We start from the raw sequence: 14,692 nt of genomic DNA, 5'->3' as shown, positions 1-14,692 counted from the left end.
TAGAAATGTTAGTCAACACAGCAAATTTCAGCAAGGCTGCCTAGAACAACTCAAGATTTTAGTCTTTAAATTAAGCAATTCCCAATCCTTCAATAAAAGACAATTTATTGCTCCATTGCCGAACACAAGCTTTGTGTTTCGACAGAAATTTAGTAATTCATGTAATTCACGAGAAAACAGTTCAAATGGCTCCTAAATGATCCAAAGACCACACTGGACGAATTACATCTGTTTCGTTTTGTTTTGTCCCTCCATCCAACTTTCATCTTCTAGAAGTTGCATTTAGTGTTACAAATCAGGTAGAAAATTACAGACAAAGCTGAAGGTAAGCGAAAGCACTGAAATTTATTTTAGGTGGGGGATCAAAAGGAGCAGTCATCTTTGTGAAGAACGACCCCATTCAGCGAGGTAAATTATTTATGCACAAAGCAGCAGGGAATATTTTAATACAGATGCTGCAAACTACTTTCTGCGCTCTTGGGGAGTCTCAACCACCATTATCATTTGAAACAACTATAAAATAATACTAAAATTATTAAAACTGGGAAAAGGTATTTTGGAGATTCAAAAAAAATCACATTTCGGGGGATTAAAGATATACCTCTAAGGTGTTTAACCACATTGTTGTGTTTCCTTCTGGTTTATGTAAGTTTTGTTTTGTAAAAACCAAAACCAACCAAAGAGCTCAACTCCAATCAATCGAAATTGCTTTATTTTTGCTTCCACCTCCTAAAGTCTCTGTTTGCAGAGGCATAAAAGCAAACAACATGCAAAAGTTTCTTTGTCTGGCTGAAAGTAAGCAAGATAATCCAAGGTCAGTTATTTATTTCTATTTGAGCTCTCAAACAGATGTGTTTAGCTGTCTTTCTGTCCTAAATGAAGCCACTATAGGAACCACTGATAGCTGCTCACACTGCTGGTTTGTTCCTTTTAATGGAAATTTCTCCTGCCCACTGTTGTCAAACACACGCTCAGTGTGAAGTATTGCTGCAAAGTTAAGGACTCAGTAAAATATTTAACTACTAAACCTTTGGAATAGGTTGCGAAGCAATTTTAAAGTGTGTTTAACATGTCTGAAAAATAGTGTTGTGTTTGGTTTATCCTTTTTAAACTCTCAGCTTCAAAGTTCACACTTTGAGTACAATCTAATTTAGATCTGCAACTTATTTTCACAGTTTTTCTTTATTCTACGTACTTTCTTAGACGATGGGAGTTTTAATTACATATTGATTTAATTTTGACTGATAACTGTATAAAAACTAAGCTTCTTAAATTTGCCGACCATGGGAACCTGATTTCATTTTTCTCATATTTTCACACTCTTCGCTTTGCAAGTGATCCAGACACACATGCATCATCAGTCACTGTGGCTTTAAAGTGCTTCAAGAACTGTGGGCATTCTCCAGTAATACCCCAGCCAAGGATTACCCAGTGTTTTCTTTGGAGAGGTAATTTGTTTTCTTTTGATTGAGTCTATATATCAGTGACCTCAGATAAAATTTATGTGTTGTCAACTTTTTCTCTGCATAATTTTGAGTGTTCATAGTATCTCTTGACGCTCATCTAGTTGTCTTGGCCTTACAACATACATAGCCTTCATTTGTTTATAATAGAGCATTTTTTACATCCTTGCTGTATCTGGTGTGAAACACTGTGTTGGTGTTGGAGGAGTTCTGACCTCCTGCAGAGGTAAGTGTCTTTTTGGATATGGCCTACCTTTTGGGGAAAGAATAGGAGGTCACATGCTTTAAATGCCTGGTTTAAACTCTATATACAATAATTATACTCTTTGAACGTCATCACATTTTCTCATGATGCAATCACAGATTTCACTGTATTCAATTAGTATTTAATGTGACAGATCTATCAAAGTTGTGGATAATTATGACGTAAAAGAAAAACGATGCGTTGCTTTTGACATTTTAACAGATTAAGAGCTGAAAAATGTGGCATGGATTTGCATTTAGCCCACTTAGTAAAACCGACTGCCTTTGGATTACAAGTCTCTTGTGTAATTTAATCTCAGAAGTTTGTTGGAGAAGATTAGGGGGGAAAAAAGAGTCATGACGTCCAAGAAACAAACCACACACATCTGGGAAGAAGCTATGGAGAAGTTTAAAGCTCAGTTTTGTTATATCAGTGAGAAATTCATCCATCACCTCAGTATAGAGTTTAGCATAAATGTTTTCTTCAGCAGGGACAGGGCTGCTGGTCAGAGCTGAATGGAAAATGGGTGGAAATACTGGAAGTAAACCTGTTGGACACTGCTAAAGAGGCAACATTGGGCCAGAGGTTCACCCTTCAGAAAGACTACGATCTTAAACATGCAGTAAAGGTTCATACAACAGCATATCCATGTGTAAGAATGGGTCAGCCAAAGTCTATTTCTTGGTTTAACTGATAATCTGTGGGAAGACTTCAAAATGTCCATTAACATTCTTTATCCTATTTTATAGACAGTCTCTATTGTCCAAAGAACAATAGAGACTGTCCCCTTTTACTCATGTGACAGAAAATGTCATATGAGAATATAATATTAATATAGAATTAACATTTTCCTTCCACAATGTAATTAGGCAGTATCTTCTGTTGAAGTTTCTAAGGTTGTAACATGACGCTGAAATCAGGTGTTTGATCACAGTGGCCTTGGTTGCATGTTTAGAAGAGTCATCAGCAGCGACAAAAAGAGAAGGTGGGGTTGGTGAGTGAAAGGCTGCTTGCTCAACAGAGGTGATAGATGCCTTTAATAACCTTTGGCAGCTTTTTTCAGGGTCCTGCGGGATGTGTTGTTATTAGGAACTCGATCTCATTATGATGACCACCTCTTCTATTGTCTCCCACGTCTAGGAGAGCTTCAAAATAAACCCAAAGACAACATCTGCCCCCCTGTACTAGAGCTGATGTAGCACTTGCAAATGGTGCCAGCATGTCTCAGTCCTGACTAAGGGCGATATGGCCTCACATTAACCAGCAATGGTGAAAAAAAAAGAAAAAAGAAAACATTCTGGTGGCTGATCACCTGTTGAATTGGTGAGAATCTGCATCTCAAAGCGCTATGGCTGCTGACCTAACAACAATGCATTAGAAGAAATTGCAGAAGCCTACTTTGGTAAATGGTGTTTGATGGCTTTAATAAACATTTTCCATTATGCCCAGGAAGCGAGAAGAAGGAAAAAGAGCTCAATGGGAATACATGTAAGAGTGTGGGAGCCATCAGTGTTGAAAACAAAATAAAAGGATTTTATTGTGCCTCCATAACAATCGCAAAGTCTCTTCCCTTTAAGTGTGTCTGAGTAGCTCCAAGCTGTATCCCAGACATGGAGCTGGTGAGGGCCCATGTTTTATTAATTTGCAGATGAGCTCAGCTTTTGATGGCGTTGGCTGCCCATGGGTTCAATTAGGATAATACAGGGAGAGGGGCAGATTATGGGATGCGATTTAAGTGAGGGTACAGTACATCTCTTCCTGACAGTTATAGTCCAAATGCAACAAATTGCACCTTAGTGGCTGTAAGCGGCGCCGTATCAGTCCAATGGCGATGAAACATGGCAGTGTGGCGGGTCAGCTGCTGTAGAGACAACACAGGGCAGCAATAGCTGAGTACCCTGTCCTCTCTGAGCTAACAACACACTCCTGCAGTTCAACCTTTTCCCATTCAGTAATAAAAGCCATTTAGAAAACAGTGGTCTATACAATGAAGCTCTGAGTGCTTGCTCGACCCAGTGAAGCCGAAACGCTCCCAGTTAGCACGGCTCTCTCTAAACTATTGCACTTCTTCAGCTCTGGGGCGAAAACCTGTGAGTGTTAACCGCTCATCGGACCAAAACTGAACCACAAAGACATCACAATTTTACCAAGATGATCCAGAGTGTGTGAGTGGAAGGGTGTGTGTGTATGCATATTCTCCTTTTAAAAGGTTTGGATCCAAGTTTAACTGAAAGCCACCTATACAACCACAACAGAATTTGATCACACACTACACGTTCAAGTATTTAAAAAAAAAAAATGTTGACATATCAATATCAAATTGTGTGGTTTTTACAGGTAAACCCCAAAGTATTATCTAGTGCTACACAGTTCAATTAATGACAAGATGAAAAAGTTAGGACACCCTACCAACTAGTTATTATTTCCCTTTAGTTTGAAACAAATTTACTTGAGATATTTCTAGCAGTTATCTACCAGTCCCTGACATCATACAAGAAAAGTTTGTCCCAATCTTGACTTTCAGCAGTGAAATAGCTTAGCATCTAAATACATTAATAATCTTTTTCATTGCATCAACATTCCAGACCACTCAGGCCTTCTGGTTTAATTCTACTTTACACCCCCAAATGAGAACCAAACATGGAGAGGCAACATTCACTTCTTTTGTCCCTCTAATCTGGAACAAACTTCCAGAAAGCTGCAAACATGCTGAAATGCTGAGTTCCTTTAAATTAAGGCTCTCATGGTGATTGTAAACAGAGTAATGGAAAGGCATTGTTGTGATAATGTGCTGAAGGCAGAGTGTTGGAAAGAGCAGGAGCTTCTTAAAGAGACATAGGGCAATTTCAAGGCTTCAAATTGCAAAAAGTCAAATTTCTTTTGTTATGTTTAATAAATATAGAATATTTTATAACAACTGAGGGTAGTATAAAATGACATTATATACTTTACTGTAAGTATATAGTGTAAATACATCAATAGGAATGTTGTTTTGTTTATATTTTTGTTTATTTGTGTCTGTGTATTTGTGGGTGTGTGTGTATGTGTGTGAGATAAATATTGTTATTACATAAAAAGATGACTTTGCTTTTTTTTAACTTTTGGCAACTTGGATTGCACTGTTTGAATGAAAAACAGATCTGCCTGCTTGTCTGTACTTTTGCATATTTAAATATTTTTTATTGTCCCTTTAAAGTAAGATGCAAAATAGTGTATGTGAAAATATAAAAACAGATTTAAACCGTTTGGCTCTTGAAACTGCTTCTAAGCTTGTCTTTGTTCTTTTTTTGGGAGGTGAATACTTACTGATTGGAGCCTCGGCAGTAATTTTGCTCTGCAATAAAAACTGTAAATTGTCGCTGGAATGCATTGTGTGAAACTGAATAAGGCCGGCCATAAAGTGGAATTGGAGACAGTGACCTATGTATGCAGGACCTGATGTCTGTGTGGCTAGTCTGTTCATTCCGTGAAAGCACTAAAACTGCTGACAGCTGTATCGAGAGTAATTGGACTATCTCTGTCCAGAATCAGAGAAGCTAGCAACAGTGAGGGCGGTGAAATGAATTTTGTATTAACTGTACAGTTTAGCATTAAGTACAGATCTTGTTTACCTCCCTAAGGTATGACAGATTTCATTATAACAGATCGACTCTAGCCGGGTCAATGTATATGGCGTGTCTCCATTCAAAGGTGGTCATGGGTGGCATCAGAGCTAGTGGGGTTTTGTCTGATATTGGCCAGGGCAAAGCAGATGTTTGCATTGGCTGGGATGAGGAAATTGCTTACCTGATGCCAACTAAAGCCCAATTTCAAGCCAGGCAACAGCTGTTCAAATACATTTCTGTCAAAGTTTAACAAATAATATGTCAAGGTCAACCAGATTTTTTAACTTTTATTGTCACTGGTTTTAATTCCTGTCTTCTTCTTAAGAAATTACTGCACTTGAAGAACTATGAGCACTTTGTCTTAGGTCTTAATTTTATACTTTTGAGTCTCTTAACTGAAAGAGAGCTGGAAATATATTGTGATTGACTAGACTATAATTGGCACCTCTGTACAAATATTATATTTGGTACTTATCCAGCATTGTTTCCCATAGTTACAGTTGATTTAAACTTTTTTTAATATTGTACTGAAGATTCATTAAACCTATTTTCTTGTAACAATTTTCCGATGTATGATGATAAAACATATCTGACATACTTTGACATTTTCTCTTATTTTTACTAGTTGTTATCTGTTGTTATCTGTGTCATATTTTTAACACACAGGGGGCATGAAGTCATTGATTATTAATTAACATTGATAAACTTTGAAAGGAAGGTATATACCAGGGTTAATACACATTTTCAATCTAATAATTGTATATTATTCCACACAAAATATCAGGGATAGTTCACAGTTAAGAAAAAACAAAACAAAAAAACATTTAATATAAGATCAATATGCTCTATTTCAAAATACATCATTGTGGGCATGTAAGAACTCATAAATAAGAGTAAAACATTAAATTGCTAATTATATAAATTATAGTTTAAGCTACATTTTTGCCTTTGCCAATTTTGTCAAAAATGCAAAAAAATAAAATAAAATAAAATAAAATATTGCGTTGTCAGATCTGAGGTGACTAGACCCAGTTTAAGAATAATAGCCTTAAAAATCAGGCTCAACATGAAAATAAAGTCGTCTTGAGTTCAAGGTGCTTTTAAAACTGAGTGAACGTCTAGTCAGTCAGTGAATAAAAAAAAACATTACTGATGCATAAAATGTTCAAAACCAAGTTGGGGGCAAAGATTAGCCATGTCATTTCATTGTAAAAAAAAAAAGTGGAAAATTCATTGTATTGATTTTGCAAAAGAGTTTTTTTGTCCCTTAGAAAAGAAAATGAAAACGTCTGTAAAGCCAAATTTTTTCAATGTTAATTTTCCCCCCATATTTATCAAGACCTCAAACATGATTAGAGCAAATTATCAGATTTTTTAAAGACTGTGTTTAAATAACAAAAATGGGTCAGCTTAATTTATTTAATAAGAATGATCAGTGGTGTAAATAATGGTGCACAAGTGATGTTAAAAACAATTTTTGCTTACAGTAGTTTTTTCCGTACTGAATAAATGTATTGAAGTAAAATTTTGGATTCTTCTCTGATTTTTTCATGTGTATTTGTGTTACCAGTTATGGCAATAATCATGTGACCGACAAAAGCAGACACATTTGCGCATATGTACTCTTGCATGTTTCTGTGTTTTTTTTTTCTGTCCATTCATCTTCAAAGGAAGGGAAACAGCACAGTAGACGAAGAAAACAAATCATCGGCCAACCCAGATCTGTTTCACTGGCCATGGTAAAAATATAACAAAATATGCGCATACAAAGATCCAAGAACAAGGACAGTCCATTTAACTCTCTCTTGCCCCTGGACTCAGCTGAAACAAGCCATTCATCACCACCCACCCTAATATCTGTTTTCTGAACAGAAAAGGATCTGGGTGTATTTCTGTATGAGGAAACAGATTAAAGATAAATAATCTTTCACGAAGCCCACGCTATTTTATCCCACTGCAGAATAACCCAGCATATGAGTTTTTAGCTGTGAGGATTATCACGTTGTCAAAGGCATGGGGTTTGCTGCCCCCTGTTGGGCATTTTCTGAACAGCGGTACGGCCAACCAGATATCTGCTTAGAATCACTAAAAACTGCCTATGTGGTTGAATGAAAACTACTTGATGTAGTAAAAAATAAATGATCTATGTACATACGCAATAATATCTTGCGTATGTATTTTTTTTTAGGAATTTAAATCAATAAGAAAAAGTGATATTGATTCATTACTCACAGAGCCCTGTATTTCAAGATTATGGGTCAAAGCTATAAAAGGAAATAAAAAAATTAAAAATAAAATAAAATAATTATTTTAAAAATTAGAAGATTAGATTAATAAAAAAGGTGAGCAATTTTCTTCTTGGGGAAGATTGCTGACTTTAAACAGCTTGTCCTACAAACAGTGACTGACAAGGTATTCCTAAAAAAGGTGGCTATTCACAGAGTGCTCAATACAAACATGTAATTGGAAAGTTGAGTGGAAGGAAAATGTGTGACACATGCAACAGTTGTAATCAGAGCTTTGTCATATCTCAGATAAGTAGAAAAATAACTGAGTTGTTCCTTGATGGTCCAAAGTCATTTTTACATTTTATCTAGAAATCAGGGTCATGATTAATACTCATGGCTGATTATATACCTGAATGACATAGGTTTTATTTTTTTAATTAAATTACTGAAATTAATTTACTTTCCAAAATTGCTGCAAGATGTGGCACTCAAGACATTTCTTCAATCTCCAGGTCTGGCAATTGCATTTTCAGCCCTTCCATTAAACAGTGCAAGGTTTCAGTATTTATTTACTTGAATAAACACATCTGTTATTAGACTTTTCAAAGATTAAACCCTTAGAAACCCTTGACACTTCCTTTATTTCACTCTGATAACAAGAAGGTATTAAAAGAGCTTTGTTGCAGCTGTGTAGGAGGTCTCTCGTGTATCATCGCCCATTTGTCATCTCAAATTTAGCAGAAGTTGACTGGGGGATCGAAGCAGGCAATAATGAGGACTCGGCGCCTCCGCCACGGTAACTGTGGTTACGAGCGGCGCATTAATGTATGTAATCTGTTACTATGTCTGTGACATAGTATGTGTCCTTGGTGTGACAAGGACACATACTGTGCTAATTAAAGAAACCTTTCTTAGCTCCTCCTTGAGACTTAGGTCATGTCTCATTAAAAAGGGTCTCAGTTCATAGGAAACCATTCATTACTGGGCATTTGTGATGGTAGGGGTAGCAGAGGGAAATGCACAAAGAATATAATACATACCATCCAGCAGGTACATGATGATAGTGTGAAAAACCAACAAATAAAGCTTCAAATACTTCAAGTACTTTGTTTCAAAGTACTTGAAATACTTTGTGCTAAGAGGTGGTAAGTAAATTGTAGATTTGATAAGTTTTGTAATATACTTTTTTAAAGCATCAAATGACACTTTCATTTTAAAATCAAATTTTATTTCTTTAAATGAGAGGATATCCACCGAAGCAGAGAAAAAAAAAATCTGTCATGTTAATATTTTACATTTCTAAATACAAAAAATATATAATCCCAAAAAATAAATATGAACCACATCTCAAAAATGCTTTCATTTTTCACACATTGAATTCAAATTTGTTGCTGAGGGACAACAAATTAACAAAAGATCCCACTTTAGCAGTTGCTGTCCTTACATCAGGATAGGTCAGGATAATCAGCTGGTGTACAGTGCACCGAGGCACACACTCAGCAACCTTTGAGTATGGCAGAAAGGCATGTGGTAATAAACTCTCAAAATAAAATTAAAAACCTTTTCTTTTGGCAAAATCAGTCAAAAAATAAGAAACAAAAAACTAAATCTACAAAGAAACATTTGAGTGTGTTTTAGTTAGACTGGTCAGGAAGAAAATTTGTGGTGAAATCTGATTTCATTTTTTAGGGTGTTTTCTGGATAATGACCCAAGATTTGGAAAAATGCAAGCAAACGGCCAGAAATCATTGGCTCTCATTTCCGCCATTACCATGAATGCCCCTTATACTTTGCACACAATGCATCACACCTGACCTGCATTAGACGAATTAAGAAACTGGCCGGCAACTCTTGAAAATCTTGTTTAATGTGTGGAAGATCATGTACAAAAATAACTTTCTGTTTGCTTCCTTAGACTCTCTTTTGCCAGACTTTGGATAATCAAGATCTAGGGCTTTTTGTAGATGTTCTATAAATGGAGATGTATTACTATTCCAGCATTAGCAGATCATGTCCAACAAAAAAAATGCAACACAGAAAGAGTTAAAAAGTATTATTAAAGCATGTGTAAATATTGTCAAAGCGTTGCTGTACATTCCTTTGTACTTTTGGTGAAATGGAGGGGAGCACTGTCAAAAGACAGCCTTCTTCTTCCTACCTCAGCTCTTATAAAAATGAACATTTCTTATTGTGATTCAACAAAAGTACAATTGTGCTTATAAGATTCCAGGTGCAACCACAACAAAAATGACCCCCTAATCCTTATGCCAGGCAGGCATACTTTTAAAGTTGTAATGTTTGTTCCACCATGATCACTTCTGAGATTTATCAATGTGCATCTTATGATTTCTAGGAAGATGACACTGACGTTGGAATGGAAACAAATAAGACTAAATCGACCAGACAATGACAGTCACAGATTAATCCTCCCATTGATATAAAATACTGCCATCTTAAATGGGCTCTTCTTTTGGTTGTAGTAGTGATCGTTTCTGCGTAACTAGTGTAAACTATGAAACACTGCATGACGATGATTCATCATTACAAAGAAACAGGCTGCAGAGTGTCTACCTAAAACCAACAGGTGGCTTTCTGTGCCTTTCAAAAGTATTCATACCCCTTGAACCTTACCACATCTAGGTGCGTTATTTTTCCATAACCACAAATTTATTGGAATTTTGTGCTATAGACCAACATAAAGTAGTGTATCTTTTTAAAGAATATGATTTTTTTTTAAAAAGAAGTGATTTCAGTATAAATCAGAGGGTTTTTTTAATATAAGATTATTGAGCAATCGCCATCATGAAGACAAGACACATCAGGTCAGGATGAAAGTTTAAAGAAAGGTTCAATTATAAAACAATTTGCTAAGCTTTGAACAAGCATGACGAACCACAATATTCTGTGTTGAACAATTCCGATAATTATTAACAATCAAGTTTCTAAGAGTGCATTTGTACACGCAAACTGAATGGACAAGTTAAAGTGAGCATAATTAATAATTATCTGATTTTCAAAACACAAATCCCTTACGTATTGTGGTAAATTATGGATTACAAGTGAAAAAAATAAAACACGCTCAACTAGCAATAAATTGTTATACAAAAGCCGCTTGCAGTGCTGTTGAGGAGTGCGAACATGTTTGAGTACAAGTGTAAAGTACTCAAGCTTACATTATTAGTTGCAATCTCTTCGCCATCTTGTGAAAATGCTTAAATAGTGGTGGCCATAGGTACTGCCTGATGGGCCACATGTAGGGTCTGTTATTAAACCTTAAAGTCTATCTTCATTACTGTTAGTCATTAACTGTTCCTCAATAAAGTATTGTAATTGTTTTATTGCCTGGCACTAAATGCAAAGTACACAACTGCAGACCAACTACGGCATTTCTGACTAAACCGACAGTGTGGGTAAGACGTACGTTAATCTGAAAAGCAGCCAAGAGGCGCATGCTTACTCTGGAGGAGCTTCCAGTACTGAAGCCTTTGGTGTGTGCTTATTTTTTATGACATATAATATGTAGCTGATTGCAATACATGTGTGCTGTTTGGTTGTACAAATGCACTACTCAAAGTAATTGGAGTATAGTAAGGTAGTCGTTTTAGAGCAGAACATGCAATTAGAGATTTATAGCCAAAAAGCAATGTCATAAATTTTTGTTCATTATGTTTTTTGCTATTGTTTTAAATGCCAGAATGTCATCCTAAAATATGAGGTCCACATCACCCATCCCTAAAGCACCTTTAGATATTTTTATTTCCAAAACAAAAAAATAAAACCATATTTGTTTTTCATTTTTACGTTGATTGAGTACTTTGTGTTGTTCTATCACAAAAGTAACTATAAAAAACACTGAAATACCTTGGTTGTGATGTTACAAAGTGTCCTACAGGTATGAATATTTTTGCAAGGAACTTTATGTCTATGATCAGAAAATGTAGCTATTATAAGGCAGTAAAGCGATACTTACAACCAGCTCATCGAATTAGTCTTATTGAGATCTGGAGAAAGCAAAATCAAGTGACAAAAATGAACCCGTGGGATGTATAATGTTCAAGAAAAATCCTGTTACAATCAGGTCTGTTCACAAACTACGAAGTGTGAGAGAAAAATTCAAACCCAAGAGGGATAAGCCTAATATATGATCCGAGATGATCCTGAAGTCTGTTGGAATGCTATCATAACAAACCCTATGTACTACGGCCTGACTTGTCTTCAACTAAATTGAATTCTAGTAGATAACATTGAAAGTCTTGCCCATTTTAACATCCCCCCAACCCTTCACCCCCCCCCCAGTCAAAATATGAAAGCAAGAGAGCAGTCTAAGACATATCCTCCCTGAGACCGGTCCATTTACTCACACCTGTCAGAACCCTACTGTAAGACTAAACACTTCACAACGACTGGCCCAAAACTGGGCCACTTCACCGTAGAGATACGGTTTTCATGTAGAATTTAACGAGAACAAATAAGAACCCACAATCAGTCGCATACACTTTAAGGCTCTCAGAGCAGTTGGTAAACCAGATTGGTCGGAAAATAAGTGGAGTATAGAATGTTTTGAGTAGATCACAGTTATCAAAGTTGTTATTGCTCAACTGATAGATGAACTGCTCTTATAGATACTGCCATCCACCCATAGATGTGTACAGCTGTGATATGTGTTGCAATGACTGAAGATGGGAGAGGAAGAGCCGAACGAAACGATCAGCGACACGTTTTCAGTCCCTTGGCGTCTCGGAGGACAGCGTCATTTCATCTGGGGTCTCTGAGCTGACCTCGGCTTTGCAGGCTATAGAAGTGGGCCTCCCTGAGGATGCGGTTGATCTGCAGGTACGACAGCTGATTTGCGGGGCCGCCCAGCTCCGACGAGAGGCCGGAGCTGGAGGGGCTGCAGGGGCCCAAAGCACACCGACTGCCAGCTGCATGTTCGGGACTGCTGATGTTGCTGCTGCTCTCGCTGTTGGATGTCTGTTTGATAAATAACAAAGCCTGTAGTTGATGCATTTTACGGTTAACGCGAAATGAGAAATCACAGAGGCTTTCTATGCTTTGGAGAGAGAGTCATAAAGAAAGAGTACCTCTGAGTCCCAAGCATCCCGACCTGGTTCAGGGGAGAGAGGATGAGCTCCGCTCTGCCTTTTGGCTTGAGGCACCAGGCGGCTACTCTCCTCATCACCACCGCTGTGCTGTCGCTTCCTGCATCAAAAACGGATATTTTTCTTTGTTACAACACTTCAAGTTAACAACAGTGTGTGGGAATCTAAGAATTCAAAGGGCAAACAATGTTCAAGTCTTCTCATTTCAATCAATCGAGTTTATTTGTATTGCGCATTTCAGCAACAAGGCAGTTCAAAGTTATTTACATCATAAAAATACAAAGTCACAGAACACACCACATAGTCAACAATTGAGAAAACCAGTGAACATGACATTTTGTCAGGTGCCATCATTTACATATCGAAACGTTGTTTCATTTATTATGGTTCAATAGCAACTCTGAGTTTTTAGTCAAGTTTAAAGGAACTCAGTGTTTCAGCTTTGTGACGCATAGAAGCTGATTGCTGCTTCTCTGTGTTTGGTTCTGGTTCTGGGATGGAGAGCAGACCAGAACTTATACTGGCACAAGGGTATACTTTGTTATGTCATAGCCAACACAATCTGTTTTCTGAGACTTTACAAGACAGACCAACACAAATGTAGTAGAACAAAATTCACATGGTTTTTAAGTTGTTTCACAACAAAAACAAAAATTAAAAGCTTTCTTTACTTGGATACCCCTAAATAAAGTCCAATGCAAACAGCAACCGTTAGAAGTCACTGAACTAGTAAACAGCCGCCCAGATTTATGTCACTTTGAAGGAGCTGCAGAGTCAAAGCTCATGTGGAAAAAATCTGCATAAAGCACAACTATTAGTCATGCACTGCACAGATCTAGTTTAAAAGAATGTGGAAAGAACAAAATCATTGCTGAAAGAAAGCCACAGGAAGTCCCGTTTGCAGTTCGCCACAACCCTTGGAGGGGATACAACAACCACATGAAAGAGGGTGGTGTATGTAGATAAGACCACAATGATGCTAAAAATTATGAAAGGTAGAAAACTAACCCTGCACACACCACCCCCACATGGTGAAACACAGTGGTGGCAGCACTCTTCATCAGGAAAAAGGGAGCTGGTAAAAGTTAATAGTGAAAATTGATAAAGTTCTATAGAAGGAAATCCTTGAAGAAAACGTGTTGGATGCTGAAAATAAATTAAACCGGGGAAGATTGCTCTTCCAGCTGGACAGCAACCCTAAAAAAAACATGTTGGGGTCAAATTTGGGACAAATGGGCTTAAAAGTCATATTTTCAAGAATACATAAAGACAGAAAGTGAACTAACCTTAAACAGTCATAGAAAATGATGCAAATAGCTGTCCAGTACTTTGGGTGTAAATATATATCCAAACTGAAACTGAATGTTTCATATTAAGCATATTCAAGAATAATTTCAAGTGAGAATCTGTGGAAGGACTGGACAAGTGATATTCACAGACACTCCTCATTCTGTCTGAGAGATGGGGCTGCTTTCCAAAGAAGAGCCAGGTATCCTTTAGCTCACAGGTGTCAAACTCCAGTCCTCAAGGGCCGCTGTCCTGCAGTTTTTAGATGTTCCACAGGTACAAAACGCTGGAATGAAATGACTTAATTACCTCCTCCTTGTGCAAATCAGTTCTCCAAAGCCTTGCTAATGACCTAATTATTCTATTCAGGTGTGGTGCAGCAGAGGCACATCTAAACGTTGCAGGACACCGGCCCTTGAGGACTGGACTTTGACACCCCTGCTTTAGCTTATACAACATAATTGCGCACTAATTTTCGTTTGCATTTCACATAAAACAGATTTAAATTTGTGGGTGTAAATACGACAAAATGTGAAAAGGTTTAGTGTTTGTAAAATACAGGGGATATACATTAAAAAATACTGACTAAAAAAATAAAAACTGACTAATATAAGAAAAGACTGCGGCGAAGAGACACTGAAATCTAAGCTGTCGCATAAATATCTAGACAAGCTAATGTGAGCATTACTTAAAACAGTAGCAATACCAGAAAATGACATATTAACTACATTACTGTCATACGAACACCTTTATGTTTGGTGTACCA

The sequence above is a fragment of the Xiphophorus couchianus genome, chromosome 16, assembly GCF_001444195.1.
Source record: "Xiphophorus couchianus chromosome 16, X_couchianus-1.0, whole genome shotgun sequence".
Lineage (NCBI taxonomy): Eukaryota > Metazoa > Chordata > Actinopteri > Cyprinodontiformes > Poeciliidae > Xiphophorus > Xiphophorus couchianus.
This window is presented reverse-complemented; position numbering follows the sequence as displayed.